Source organism: Grammomys surdaster, unplaced genomic scaffold (assembly GCF_004785775.1).
Source record: "Grammomys surdaster isolate TR1022 unplaced genomic scaffold, NIH_TR_1.0 126187, whole genome shotgun sequence".
In the NCBI taxonomy this organism is placed as follows: domain Eukaryota; kingdom Metazoa; phylum Chordata; class Mammalia; order Rodentia; family Muridae; genus Grammomys; species Grammomys surdaster.
In genome coordinates this window covers 7954807-7970568 of record NW_021620993.1, presented here as the reverse complement: position 1 = coordinate 7970568, position 15762 = coordinate 7954807, and the positions used below count along the sequence as shown (strand labels likewise).

At 46.8% G+C, this 15762-nt stretch overlaps 1 protein-coding gene across 1 annotated transcript in view; it reads right to left on the bottom strand.

Annotated features, from left to right (window-relative positions):
- Positions 1-12366, bottom strand: part of Gal3st1 (galactose-3-O-sulfotransferase 1) — a 16294-nt gene extending 3928 nt beyond the window's left edge. The window contains exon 1 of the mRNA XM_028758257.1: positions 12167-12366. The gene's annotated coding sequence lies outside the window, so the exon portion shown is untranslated. The remainder of the gene's footprint in view (positions 1-12166) is intronic.
- Positions 12367-15762: the final 3396 nt, after the last annotated feature.

The window sequence follows — 15762 nt, the reverse complement described above, 5'->3', positions numbered from 1 at the left end:
AAGGAAGGAAGGAAGGAAGGAAGGAAGGAAGGAAGGAAGGAAGGAAGGAAGGAAGGGCAGCCAACCATGAAAATACATGCTAGAGGCCCTGGTTCAAGTCCCCAGCAATGGAAACAAAGAAAAAAAAGAGCAAAGCCTGGCATCTGAGAGACTGGGCCAGTCTTAGCACCAATAGAAGGCTAAAGAGATGGCTCAGTGGTGGTTAGGAGTGCATGCTGGGCTGGAGTTTGGTTCCCAGCGCCCATGTTAGGTGCTCACAGCTGCCTGCCACTCCAGCTTCCAGAGAATATGATTGTCTCTTCTATATTCTGTGGGCTTACACACACACACACACACACACACACACACACACACACAGAGAGAGAGACAGAGAGAGAGAGAGAGAGATGCACACACACTTTAGAATAAATAAGTCTTAACCAGGCAAAATGATGCACACCTTTAATCCCAGCACTTGCGAAGCAGAGTAAGGAATATCTCTGAGAGTTTGTCATCAGCCTGGTTTACATAGCTAGTTCTAGGGCAACCAGGGCTACATAGTGAGACCCTGTCTCAAAATGGAAACAAAAACAAAAAACCCAAACAATGACAAAAATAATCCACAAAGCCAGGCAGTGGTGGCACATGCCTTTAATCCCAGCACTTGGGAGGCAGAGGCAGGCGGATTTCTGAGTTCGAGGCCAGCCTGGTCTACAGAGTGAGTTCCAGGACAGCCAGGGCTATACAGAGAAACCCTGTCTCGAAAAAACAAAAACAAAAACAAAAACAAAAACAAACAAACAAAAAAACCCAACAATTCTCAAAACCAAAAACACCCTGGAAAATTCCAGAGTGCTATGCACCGCTCCTCCCAATCCATATGTGTAGGTAAACATACAGGAAAGCCTGGACAGAAGCAAACGTCTACTGAAGGGCAGTGAAGAATGAGTGAGCTTCACCAAAACTGCTTAGAACCAGAGATGGTTCTGATTTGGCACTTTCTATTTTGAGTTATGTTCATCTGCATAAAGAGATATCTTGGAGGGCCTGGGAAGATGTATAGCTGGCAAAAATCATTGCTACTCAAGCATAAACATGAATTCAATTTTCCTAACACCACATTAAAAACAAAAGCTAGCTGGAGGGTACATTTGTAATTCTAGTTCTGGGTAGGCAGAGGCGGGTGGACTCCCGGAGCGCAGTGGCCAGCTTAGTCGAGTGAGTTTCAGGTTTAATAAGAGACCCTGCCTCAAAAAGTAAGATGTGTGAAGCTGGGCATGGTGGCGCACACCTTTAATCCCAGGACTCAGAGGCAGAGGCAGGGGATCTCTCATTCCAAGGTCAGCCTAGTCTACAGAGTGAGTTCCAGGACAGCCAGAGCTATACAGAAAAACCCTGTCTTAAAAAATCAAAATAACAGAAAGCAATCAAAGAAGACACCTCATGTTGACCTTGGACTCCACATGCAAATATGCACATATACACATGTTCATACTCATATGAACATGTGCAAACACATGAAATCTCTTGGTAACAGAGAAAATCTAAACATGAAATTCATTTATTATATACCTAAAATACACTGCCAGAAAGAATTTTATATGCTATTTGTATTACATCAATGTTTTGACTATGACTTTTCACACAACGTCAGCTGTGGAATTTTCCACTTGTGGCATCATGTTGATATTCAAAAAGTTTCAGATTTTAGATCATCTTTAATTTCAGATTTTGGATTGAGGATCTCAACCTGTGTTCTACATTTCCAGAGTCCAGTCCTCTAAGCCTATCTGGGGAGGGGTACAGAAAGAAATATTTCTCTAAATTAGTCGGTTTCACAACAGGTGTATTTCACATATACTATTTAATAGGGAAGGGGACAATGAATTGGCTCTAAATCAGGTTTGGGGTTTTGTGCCCTCCTCTTTTTTTTTTTCCTAAGCAGTGCTGGGATTTGCCTAGGGCTTCCAGCATTCCAGGCAAGAATTCTCCACTGAGCTATGCACCTGCTCACAGTTTAAAGTTTACAAAGTGCATGTGACTATAGCCCTAGGGGATGAAAACCAAACCAAGCTAACAAAAAAACATAAAAAATCTAATCAGGACAGGGACCAGGAAGGAAAGGTATGGACCTCAGTATCTGGTTTATTGGTTGGTTGGTTGGTTGGTTGGTTGGTTGCTTGCTTGCTTGCTTGCTTGCTTGCTTTAGAGTTGCTTGCTTTCCTCACTATGTATTCCTGACTGTCCTGGAACTCACTCTGTAAACCAAGCTACCTCACCTCATTGAGATCTACCTGCCTCTGTCTCCCCAGTGCTGGGATTAAAGGCATGTGCCACCAAGCACAGCTGGACCCCTCAGGGCTGAGCTTTGACACTGACTTCAGACAAGCCAGAAATCCCCTGGGAGTGTCTCTCATCTATAAACTGGAGAGAAGCTGCAAAGAAGTCTGGCTGGACCCTGGGGAACCTCCTGAGTGGTCGGCACACAGGTATCGCTCGGTGTTGGCTACAACCCTCATGAATTCTGGGCAAGGAGCAGTGGTAAGGGACTGAAAAGAGCTGCCCACTAATCTGCCTGGTGAGTTCCGGCCAGCTGCCAGCCTTCTGTGCTGAGGCTAGGGAGTGGGGCCTAGCAGAAAGCCAGCTCATGGAGCAAGGCTCAGGTCCGGAACAGACACTAAGCATAAGGTCCTAGTTTTTCTAGTGGTAGAGGGATGAAGATTCCCGTAGCTGGCACTCTGCTAAGCCTGAGGGCCCACCCTGCAGCGCTCCACTCACCAGAGTACTTTCCGGAACTCCGAGTAGCTTCAATGATGGAGGGCTACAGTGAAGGACTGACAGTAGGGGGCAGACCAGCATCCTAAGCTGCCAATCAGGGGCTTCCTGACCTCACCCAGGACAATGTGCTCCCCCACCCGCGAAACATCACAGATTCACTCATTCTACTGTTTGGGTTTTTCAAAACCTCACTAGGTCCCTGTGTGCACTGAGCCCCACGGGACTACTTGAGTCTTTGCTAAAAGCCAGGCCTGGGGCAGAAGGTTCCCACAGCAACTATGCGATTCCACTCAGGGGATGCCACTGTGTCAAACCATCGCACTGTTTTGTAGATGGGGAGAATGAGGTCAAACAGGTGACATGATTTGCTCAGGAAGTAAGGGCAGGGCAGGATTTTGAGCCTGTGTTTGTGCTTCTTACTTTGTATGTAGCAGCTTAAGCCTAAGGTATCTGAAGCCGGAGGGGGGGGGGGGGGGGGTTGGAGGGAGGGGCAGGAGTGAAATGTCGATGCATAGCCTGGGCTCTGTCCTAGGAACATAGAGCTGTCTGACCTCGGTGGGCAGAGCTGACAGCTAATATGAAGGGATGAGAAATAGAAGGGGCCCTGGTGGCCGGTTCCTCTGGGCCAGCTTCTTGAGATATCCAAGGCTCCTCACTCCCTTGCTGTCTGACCTCCAGGAATTTGGTAACAAAACTCCTGGTCTCCTGCATTTCTCTTCTCCTGCAGATGCTGGACACAAAGTAGCGAAGTCACTGGAAGAGCCTCTGAGCAAACTAAGGCTAAAAACCGGCTGGCTAGTACCCAGGAGCCTGGTTTGAGGGAGAACAACCCCAAAGCTCTGTGGTTCCAATGACAGGTGATCAGAGTATTAATTATTAATAGCAGTGACAATTAGCCATTGTCATCATTGTTGACCAGTGGCTCAGCCCTGCCTCACAGGAGAGGTACACCCCACATACACTTTTGATAGCTGCAGCTGATTCATCCCAGAGATTCTTGAGCCTGGCACTTGGTGAATGTTTGGTAAATGACAACCTATGGCCTGGGTAACACGGGGAAGAGCACAGATAAGATCCTTAGCCAGGCAGCTACCTCCTGGGTGATAGCCACAAGGGAAGATAGCCTATGGGTGAGACAGGTGTACTTTGAAGGTTATGCATGACACGTATGTCAAAGGTCCCATGAAGGTTTAGCCGAGTAACTCTGTGGTAAAGTTTGTTTAGCATGCATGAACCCCTAGGTTCTGTCCCCGGCACTAAGGATGGTGATGATGGTGATGGGGTTGATAATGGCTATCGTATTCACTATCCCTTAGCGGGTATGAGGGTGCATGCCTATGATCCAAGCACTCAGGAAGCTGAGATCTTAGAGGCCAGAGAGAGTGGGGTGCAGATCAAGACCTTGTCTTACAGAGACAAAGAAATAAACTTCCCATGCCTGCCATGAGTGATCCAAACACAGAAGTCACGTCTGAGAGTCACTCATACACAAGAACATGCATATGAGAGAACACACAGGAGACCCAGAAAGAGCCAGAACCCAGGCTGGGTTCTGGTCTTAAGGCCCAGATCTGAAGCCAGGTATGGTGGTACACACCTGTAATCCCAACACCTCAGGAGGCAGAGCAGGAGGAGGGTGAGCTTGAGGACAGGCTGGGCTGTACAGAGAGACCCTGTTTCAGGAAACTAAGTACAAAGGCAAGACGGCTCAGCTAGTAAAGGAAAGGTGCTTGCTACCAAAACTGATAACCTAAGTTTAATCCCCAGGTCCCAGAAGTTGTCCTCTGACCTCCACACTCTCACCTCTTCCCTGTAATAACTAGTTAAATATAAATTTAAGTGCCAACACACACACATACACACACACACACACACACATACACACACACACACACACACTCACACACACACTCCAGCTTGCTGTATGCCCTAAGCAAGGCTGTTTCCTACTGTGAGTTGTAACTTCTCCTCTAAAATAATACCAATTCTGTCATCACAGATGCTTGATGTTTAGATGAAACACGCAGGCACAGGACTTGCACAGGGCAGACATTTGCTGGACTGATAATTACTATGCCACTTCCAGCCTGGCCCCATTCTGTTATGTACACACTAGCCCAAAACAATCTGATAGAAAATGAATGGCATTGAGAAGTAGGTTTCCAGAGAAGCAGGGACGCCAAACCTCAGAGAAGGCAGCAATATCCTCAAGGTCACACAGCTCAGGGGAAGTAGAAGGCATGACTAAAAAAAATAGGTTCTGTACCTCCTTCTGATCATGATGGTGACCAAGCCGGGCACTAGGATAGATGGCTCCCTTTTCCTTTCCCTCATTAATCCCTAGTTTCTTGTGCTAGCCAGACATATCATCCTGATAATTGGGAGCAAGCCAAACCCAACATCCTCCAGGTCACCTAGGACCCTGCAGGACCAAAGGAAAAGCAGGATTCATCCACTACAGCCTATACACTGTGAAACTTGCCAAGGATAAAGCTGGCTGAGAGTGTTAGCACCACATAGACCCTCTCCGTGCTGGATACAGGGGACACACTCACCTTGGGCTGTGACTGGCTGCCCCTTTCCTCTCCCAACACTCAGGCTGCCTCTGCAGTCAGAGACAAGAATGTTCCAATGATACCCAGCAAGCTGCTAGCTGGCTCCTTCCACACCCCCACACCCCGGTGCATATGAATATTTATGAGCTCCCTCCCTAGGGATTATGAATGGAATGCCCAGGTGCCATAGTCTTCTTGCTGTTCTCTCTCTGGACAGCCCTGGGTGATCCCCACCCCTCTTTAGACCCCCAACAGCCAGGTAGCTCATTTACCCAAGAGATCAGAAAGGTCTGAGGTGCCCTTGGGCCAAGGGCACAGGCATTGCAAGCTTGAAGGCAAAGGCTGTGGGGGAAACTGGAAAGAGGTGAACTGATACACCTATATGGGCAGCTTATTCAAACTTTCTGGCTGCTCTGTGGATCAATTTCCCCTCTCAGGCCCATCATAAAAAAAAGAAACCAAGGTCCACAAATTTAGAGTGTGGCACAAAAAAGTCACAGGCCAAACACACACCTGCCAGTAGCTCAGACCTAAAGATACTAAGACGTACCAGACACAGACTTTTATTGGCCAATACAAGGTAATAGCTAACAGACTGAGGCGTCCAAAGAAAGCACAGCATCTCTGAACATGAACCCCTTCATCAAAGAGTTCATGCCATGCAGAGCAGCCTGCCTAAGCAAATAATTGGGTCACACGCATAACTTAGACCCATTTTGCAGGTTTGGGGCTGGCTGGAGATGTGTCTGGGGGCCTTGGATCGAGACAGTACCTAGTCTCCTAGCCTGAAACTCCCAGATCCCTGCTCCTAACCTGAAACTCAAGCTTAGCCAGCACAGCAATCTTAGGTTTAGCTCAGTTTCCTGTTGGCTTTGTCCCTTATAAGAGGGACGTTGTTGTGTCCATTCCTTCCTAGATGCCCACACTCTCATAACGACTCAAGCAGAAGGCTCTAAAGACACAGGAAATCACAGCTAATAATATTGTAAAACCTGGGACGGTCAAGGTCATCCTCTGCCACCAGTCTGTTCCTCCCAGTCTTACCCTTCTAAGCTATACATCTTAATAAAGTTCCTCCCTAAGTCCTCTTTCCCTTTAAGGTTCTGTTTGCTGTTTGCGGTGTATTATTCTGTTCCATCTCCAGTGTTCTCTCACTTGAAGGTCCAGTTTTGAGACTCTTTCTCCTAATAACCAATCCTAAAGTGTACATCCAGGTATGTCGGCTTTTTGAGGACCACCCTGACTGGGAGGCAGTTTTACTTTTTTCTTAATATGCATTGGCTTTTCTGCCTTCTGGACTGACTTAGTTTGAAGGCAGCTTTATGGTGTGAATCAGACAGCAAGAATGTGACTTATGCCTCTACCTGTCTATGCAGGCATTTTCTTGATTGCCAATCGATACACCAGTATCTAGTTGGCAGTGGAATACAATCTCCAGATGAGTAGGCCTGGAAAGGTTGCCTAACATGATCTAGGGAATAAGGCATTAGACAGTATTTTCTGCTTTAAACCCCGTCTTAGCATTCCCAACGACGAACTGTAGCTTAGAAGCTAAAATAAACCCTTTCTCTTTCATGTCGCTTTTTTTGGCCGCTGTTTTTCTTAAAAGCAACAAAAACCTAACTAGAACAGAAACAGGTACCAGAAAACATGGGTATATCTATGACAGCCCTGACTGTAGGCCTTGTTGGGGTTTTTTGTTTTTGTTTTGAGAAGTGTGTATTTGGAACTTTGAGTGGGAAGAACCACAGAGTGCTCAGAGTTGATGGTCTATCTGGTCTGTGAGAAGTTGGAACATAAGATAATGCTAAGAGAAATTTAGACAGTGGAGACATGGCCAGTGAAATTCCCTCAGGGCTGTTTGTGTGATATTTTAGATTAAGAATTTGTGGAAGGGCTGGAGAGATGGCTTTTAGTTAAGAGCACTGGCTGCTCTTTTAGAAGATCTGATTCAATTCCTAGCTACCACATGGTGGTTCACAACCATCTATAATGGGATTTGATATCCTCTTCTTTTGTGTCTGAAAAGAGCAACAGTGTACTCACATACATAAAATAAACAAATCTTTTTTAAAAAAAAAGTTAAAAAAAACCCAAATCTGTGGAAGCTTTGCTTTAGTGGGACAATTCTTGTTAACCAGGGCTGAGAAATCAGGCATGATTAAGAAGAGACCAGCATCATTGAGACAAATTTCCCAGGGTTAGCACACAGAAGCTATGGTGCAGGGAAGCCAATGCTGTATGTCAAGCTGATAACCAAATATCTGTGGGGAATTTTTATCATGTAAGAAGGCTCAGCCCACTGCAGGCAGTATCATCCCTAGGCAGAAAGCAAACTAGAATAGATCTTTTATGTTCATTTCACAGACAAGGAAACTGAGGACCAGATGTTAAAAGAGCTGCCTTGTTACACACTGTAAAGAATGAATGTATTCATAAGAGCAAAACTGTACATCTGTACTTAGATTAAAGGGCCTGAGATGGTACCGAATAAAAAGTATACTTCCCCAGGGAATGGGGTCACTTACCATCAACGACACAATTTGATTACTTACACATAGTGTAAATATATACACATTCACATTTTACCAGAATCCGTATTACTTTGGGAAATAGTAAAACCTTATAAATAATGGGCCAGCAAAATGTCTCAGCAGGCAAAGGTGTTTGCACCAAGCCTGATAACCCGAGTTTGATCTCCAGAACCCACATGGTGGGAAGAAAGCCAATTCCTGGGACTTGCCTTCTGACCTGTGAGAGAATGTGTGCACGAATACACACATGTACATATGCACGAATGCACGTGTGTACACACACATACACACACACACTTGGGGCACACCTCATGTTTCTGAGGCAGGCATACTGCTCTTTCCAAACCTTAGTGTCCACAATGGAAGCATAGCCAATGGCAGAATAGAGTTGGGAAGTGTGGGGCACACAGGGGACCTCCTTCTGGGAGTGACTCTCAAGGGTTCAGACATTTCTTCACTTTTGAGGCTCTCTGGAGTAGGGTACTAGAGCAGAAATGGGGAGCGTTGCCTATCAGTGGCATTTATCTGGACCCTAACTTGTCGGCTCACAGGACTCCTCCATCTTGTCACCCTCACTCTCCCATGGCTGAAGCTATGATGCCAATGGTTCTAGGCTTGGCTCTCATAATTTGGAAGGCAGTTCTTGTCAGGAACAAGCTCAATACTAGCAGGTGATCTTCCTGAGATGGTCTGCTTTGGATTATTATATAATCTGTGACAGATTCACTCTTATTAAAGGCAAGGTTGTAAGATAATTCATTTTAGGAAAGATTCCTGCTATTAATATGCTTTTCCTGTTATTATTAAACATATATAACAATAGCTAGGTATTAGCCTACCCCTTTGGAGCAGATCTCTGCAGATCTATGAAGATGTACTGTCTTGTAGTGATGCTATATAGACAAATAGATAACGTCTTAAGTCTTAATGATGATCCTATAAGAATTTCTAAAATTGTATCAGTGATTTTTAAGCTCTTTAATAGTGAGACTGCTATTAGGTCCTTTTCTGATAGTCAAAACTGCAATGAGAACTCTGCCAGTCTCCCAAATGTCACCAGTTAATTGCCTCTTAGATAGTAATCAGACTTTCTCCTACTCAGAGCACATTCCAAAGGTCATATAAAGGGAATTATCAATTTATTATAGATGCTAGGAGAGAAAGTAAAATATTGACTGGATTTATCTACATAAAACTTCACTAATAACTTAGTTACGGTTTTAACCCTTCAGTAAACCTGTGGCGCTGAGACAGGTGATGGATGTTTAGCCAGATAATTACTCCTAATGGATATCCATGTAAACATGCTTTATTGTAAACTTCTATTTCAATTTATGACTTGATTTTTTGTGTGAACTTGTGATGAACTCTTTAACATGTGATCATGTATTCTGAAAGATGTGTAAGTACTGAGGACAAAGAGATGAGAGAAGAGAGAGAAGGGTTGTTTGCCTTTCCCCACTTAGGATCTTTCCGCTTATCACCTTAGATAGCTTTCATGGGAACCTTTTTACAACTTAATAATAAATGCTATAATCACTTTTCTAAGTGTCCCCTTTTCTTCCTGCGACTTTCAACTAGCAGGCTGAAAGTTAGACCCGCGCAGTGTCTGCTGAGATAGAACAAAAACCACATTGTTTAATCCTAGCTCTTAGGCTACAGGTATTAACCGCCTAAGCCAGCAGCCTTTTACTCTCAGAAAGAGAAAGAAAGTTTTTAGGATTTTTTTTTAGACGTTATCATCAGCATTTCAGTATAGTTAGAGAGCTAGAACGTCCGGAGACCTTCAGACTTTAAAGCCACACCAGAGTCCTACTCTGTGCCCCCGCCACTACCCTCTCCAGGCAGGGAGACTCCCGGCAAGTTCTTAATGTTACAGTGTCACCTGTACCTTCCTTCTCTCTTCTGTTCTCTCAGGTGTCCTCCTCTTTCTTCTTTTCCTTTCTTCGTGTGTGTGTGTGTGTGTGTGTTTGTGTGTGTGTACACGCTCCTTGTGTAGATCAGCTCACTATGCTCCTGACTGACTTCAAACTGGCGATCCTCCTGCTCAGATTCTCAAATGTTAGAAATATAAGCATGAGTCACAATGCCTAGCAACCTGTGGTTTCAAAGGGCAATCACATAATCGCAACACACACACACACGTACATGCACTTGGCACTCAACAGAATCTATCAGTATTATATGCTAGCCCTAAGTAACAGGTGGAGAAATGGACCCAGTAACTGTGGCAAAGCTAGAACTTGAAGCACATTCACAGCTCTGTCTGAGACACTACCCTGCTCATGCAAAAACTACTAGCCTTCCTGGTAGCAGATCCAAGTACACAAAGCAGCTCTAGTGAGAAGTGGTAAATCACAGATGTCAACAAAAAACCAAACCACTCCATTAATCCTCTCCTGTCTATCTATCTATCTATCTATCTATCTATCTATCTATCTATTTCCCTAGGGAGGGGTCAGTAATATTGATTCTATATACTAGTCACAGTCTGAAGATGTACTTGATTGTGTTAACATGTGGCATGGTAGAAAAGTTTTATGGAGGCACTGCAGATGCCACACACAATGCCCTGGATAAGCACCCCCACTGTCCACTCCCAGACTCAGGATGCCCTTAATGCAATCCTGCTCCCGAGTTCTGAAACAGCAATCTCTGGCAAGAAACTGTTTCTATCCTAACACTTAAAGACATGGCTATGCTCTCTCAGACTCTTTGGGAAGATCCAAAAGTGAGAGGTGTGCAGAGGTGTGCCTGTTCTGTCCAGTGGATATGGTTACGATAATTAATAGACTTGCCACCTCGCCCTTTCAATGATCTATGTTTCTCATGTTTTATACCCAACTTGCCTTGACACTCACATTAAACACCCAGCAAAACTTGAGGCAGACAGGGAGTGTCACAGAAAGTGTATAACTGTGGGCCTAATTTCCCTGCCCTGGAGAGAGCTCTCACCTGATGATTCCAGAGGCTTTCAATCTGGTAACCTTTGGGGGTACTTCTGCTCTATCCTGCTGCGTCCTCTGTAGAGTCATTCATACTTCATGGAATCAAATCAAAGCAAGAAGCTTGTCACAAGCCACAGAGGGCCTGGAGTCCCACTATTTGTGGCCATTCTCAAGTGAGTCACTGCTCTCCTGCACAGGCTCAGTTACTCTTTTTTTGGAGCCCAGTGGCAGGTACTGTGAGTGACAGATTCATCTCGTATGAGAATTCAGCACAGAACCCAGGAAGCAAAAGAGATGCCAAGGAAGGCATCTCTTCTACAGTTTGGACAAGAGTAGTTCTGGGTGGGGCTGGGATCCTGAGATAGGGACCAAAAAACAAAACAAAACAAAACAAAACAAAAACCAAAAACCCAACCGTGATTTTCAGTGAACTCAGCCACTTCTGAACAGTGTGACCTTCAGCAAGTCACTGACTCCATGAGCCTCAGTGTCTTCCCTCTAGATAAGTAGCAACGATGCCTGTAGGCCCAGTGCAGATCAGCTAGGGGTGCCTGTGCTGCCTCTGTCCCTCAAAAGAGGTCACCCCCTCCAAAGAGGAAGAGATTGATTTCTTCTGATTGGCTCTGCCTCCAGAAGATTTCCATGGCATCCTCACTATTACCCCAGTAACCTCGGGTGTCAGGTGTCAGTTCCTGCAGCCAGATGTGTGCCTATCACCACAGATAGCTCAGGAAGGAGGGGGGCTCCGCTGAGAAAAGAAGGCTCATGCTCTGTGCTGGCCTCTCACTAAGAGAGCAGACCAACCTGAGTTACCTTTATGGACCACTGGCCCATGGCTCCGGAATTGTGCAGTTGCATATAGTATCTTTCCTATCCTAACTAGAGAAGTCCCTCCTTCGTGGCCTCACTTCCTCAGGGACACACATCCGAGAGGCCTTCCCCAAGCACAAGAGTCTGTCACTGCCCAAGACCCCAGTTTCTACTGTGACAGCCCCTTCTGGGATAGCAGGTAAGGAGCGGGGAGATTCCTGCCTTCTTCACTAAGTCCAGGCCACAAAGTCCAAAAGGATTAATTATTAACGAACTCAGTTTTCAGCAGAGCGCAACAGCTAGCCTTCTCAAGCCCCACCCACCCCATTTTCAGGGACTCCAGGGTCCCGGGAGGAGGGAGACCCAGAGTATGGCAAGCAACCAGCCAGAGCCTGCAGGGCACAGTGTCGGTGAAGCAGCTCTGCAGCATTTCTATCCCCCTTGCTGGGCAAGCACTATCGATAGATCCCAGTTTGGCTACTGGGGTAGTGTAGGCTGGATGTTCAGGAAGTAGGCTGAGGCAGGGCACAGCCAGCTGTGAGTGCAAGACCTCCCGACATACCTTGGCCCTGTTTTCCTTGGGCTCCGGGTAGCAGGGGTCGGCCCAGGGCCCCGCCGCCGCCGTGGCGCTCACTGGGCGGCGGGGCGCACTCGCTGGGACCCGGCGCGCTGGCAGGCCTGGTCCATGCCTCCGCCCCGCCGCCGCAGCGGCTGCCGCACCCGCTCTCAACACACTCGCCAGGTGAGCCCAGCAGCCTGGGCCGGCCCCTGACGCCAGGGCCAATGGGCGCCACTGCCCCCTCCCCCGTCCTGTCCACTGCGCGCCTGCCCAAGAGGCACAGAAGCTGTATTCAGTTCTCTGGGGCGCAATATCGCGCCCCCGCCTCCGGCCCAACAAGGCCTGTTTGTCTCCAATGGGCCAAGGGGTCCATTGTCCTGCTGCCAGCCCAGAAGGGGAATAGAGGGTGCCTGGGGCTTGGTGGTAGTGTTGGGGAGGGGAGCCTGGGCTCCGGAGAAAGAGGGCAGGACTAGTTGCCTGCCTTTTATGGACAGCACTGGAGGTCCTCAGGATCCAGTGGAACATAAGTCTTCCTAGCTCCCTCTGATGAGCCAGGAACACATTTGTGGTAACCGAGGAAACAGGTGAAGTGCCTGGATCCTTGAACCGACTCAGGGTCACTTAAACGGCTCAGCTAGCTTTTCTCTTGAGGATGGATACCTCCTCAAGAGGTCTGGGCAAGTAGGAAGTAGGTGCCTGTCTGGGTTTAGGCTGTCCTTCATCCTAAAGGAAAATCAAGGATGGGATCTAGTCTGGAATTAGCCCCAGCTGTAGGCAGCGCAGAACCAGCTGGCCATCCAGTGGATCATGGGCCAAGTCAGAGTCCCACTGCCCCCGACATTTCTAGGCAACCCTGGAATGGGGAAAATTCCACATCAGACTGGCTGCCAGGCATTCTTCCATATCTGATGGGCTTGCCTTTCTTTGTCCATGTGGGCCCTAGAGACACATATACCCATGCAGTCCTGAGTCACCTCCTAGGCTATGAATGACTTCGAAAGTCCTAACCCTTTGTTCCTGCCTCTCCCAACTGCCATGCCAGAACATGGCATCAGGTAGAGCCCCCTCAAGTCCACATATACAGTGAAACCACCAGTTTGGGGGACCTTGGGGTCCACAAGCCAAAGCCTACCAAAACTCTTGCCTTCCTCTTCAGGTGAGGTGCAGCCACTGCAACACAAACCACATACAAGGCCAATACAAAATAGGCCTGTCAGGCCATCAGGTCCTTAGATTCAGGGAGGGCAAAGCTCAGCTTATCCTGTTTAGGGCATCACAGCCTCTAGGGAGTAGCTTTGGGAAAGATGTCCTGGGAAGGACTGAATGATCAGAGCCCTGGTCCTGTCATGATGCATGGACAGTTCCAGATAAGGACCATCATCAGAGGTACCTGGAGTGAGTGGGGAGGTCCACAAAGGTCACAAGTTGAGATACCAGCAGTGGCCTCGTTTAGATGGAAAGTTAGCCCTTAGGCCTCACCCCTCACCTTTCAGCTGTACTGGCTGGTTTTTGAGTCAACACAAGCTAGTCATCAGAGGAAGGAGCCTCTCAGTTGAGGAAATGATCCATGAGATCCAGCTCTAAGGCGTTTTCTCAATTAGTGATCAATGGGGAGGACTGAGTCCACAATGGGTGGTATCATCCCTAGGCTGTTGGTCCTGGGTTCTATAAGAAAGCAGGCTGAGCAAGCCTTGTAAAGCAAGCTACTAAGCAGCAGCCCACCATAGTTTTTACATCAGCTCTGCCCTGAGGAACCAGCCATTTTGAGTTCCTATCCGGACTTCCTTCAAAAACTGGACAACGTAGAAGTGTAAGCCAAATAAATGCTTTTCTCCTCTGTTTGCTTTTTGGTCATGGTGTTCCATCTGTTTCATTGCAGCAAAGAAATCCTAAGATAGGTTCGTACCAGGAATGGGGTATTGCTGTGTTTGGGGGGATGACTGTGGAACTTTGGGCTAGAAAACTCATTTCATGTTGTGAACTCAGAAGTCCTCAAGGAGTTTAAGAGAGTGTTAAGGACAGTACAGACAATAGAAGCCTGGCTTGTGAAGTTTTAGAAGGAAATTTAAACTCTGTTATTCTGATCAGCTGAAGCTGAAGTCAGCCACAATTAACAAGAGACTAGCACCACTGAAGAGAAACCTTTGTGTTACCGGGACAGTTGATGCTGGTAAACTAGAGCTAAGAAATTAGTGATGATTTAGACCAGAGCCTGGTGGTGGTGGCACACACCTTTAATCCCAGCACTTGGGAGGCAGAGGCAGATCTCTGAGTCTTAGGTCATCTTTGTCTACAGAGTGTTCTAGGACAGTCAGGGCTACACAGAGAAACCTTGTCTCAAAATCAAAACAAACAAGAGATCAGCATCATTGAGGTGAAATTGTCTGGGAAGTGTTTTCTGAGAACAGAGATGTGTTGCAGAGACAGCCATGGACTTGGTATCGTGTACAAGCCTCCCAGGTGATACGAGTTTTGAAGGCATAAAGAGGTCATGGAGAACAGCTGAAGCTTGGCACGGAGAAGCCAAGAGAGGTCTTTGGTGAGGGTGTAGCCTCAGTGGCAGTTGAAGGACCAGGACTGAAGGTCTCATGCAAAGTAGCTGGGGGCGTGGCACTGCGAGTCTGTTGGTGACTGTGCAGCCCAGCACAGTTTTGGAGAAGCCAATACCACTGGAATAGCCATCAAGAACAGCATCAGCAGTAGATAAAGAGCAAGGCAGACCCTAGAAGACAGGCTGTGTGTACTGCAGAAGGTGGAGGAGAGAAGTGGCCCAAACCCTTTAAGGGGTCCAGAAGATGGCGAGTAAGTCCCACATACTGGACAGTTAGAATTTGGTTTTGCTTTTATTTGTGACTATTTATGCCCTGACTTTTCCCTCTTTAAGAAAGTATTTCACACGCCCAGGTGGTGGTGGTGCACACCTTTAATCCCAGCACTTGGGAGGCAGAGGCAGGCGGATCTCTGAGTTCGAGAGTTCGAGGCTAGCCTGGTCTACAGAGTGAGTCCCAGGACAGCCAGGGCTACACAGAGAAACCCTGTCTTGAAAAAAACCAAACAAACAAAAACAAAAAACAACAACAAAAAAGTATTTTACAGGAGCCCACAGCTGAGTTTGAATTTTAGTAGTTTGGCTATTTTAAAGGGACTGAAATTTTAATGATTTTGTAAAGACTGTGGGATTTTTTAAAGTCTTATTTATTTATTTAATGTATGTGAGCACACTGTCACTGTCTTCAGACACACCAGAAGAGGGTATCAGATCCTATTACAGATGGCTGTGAGCCACATGTGGTTGCTGGGAATTGAACTCAGGATCTCGGGAAGAACAGTCAGTGCTCTCAACCACTGAGCCACCATCCTTCCAGCCCTGTCATTTATATATATATTTTTTTGTTTGTTTGTTTTTGCTTTTTGAGACAGGGTTTCTGTGAAGTCCTGGCTGTCCTGAAACTCACTCTGTAGACCAGGCTGGCCTCAAACTCAGAAATCTGCCTGCCTCTGCCTCCCAAGTGCTGGGATCAAAGGCGTGTGCCACCACTGCCCGGCTGTCATTTATATTTTTAATGTCAGTTGTATTGGTTTGTTTTGTGTGTCAACTT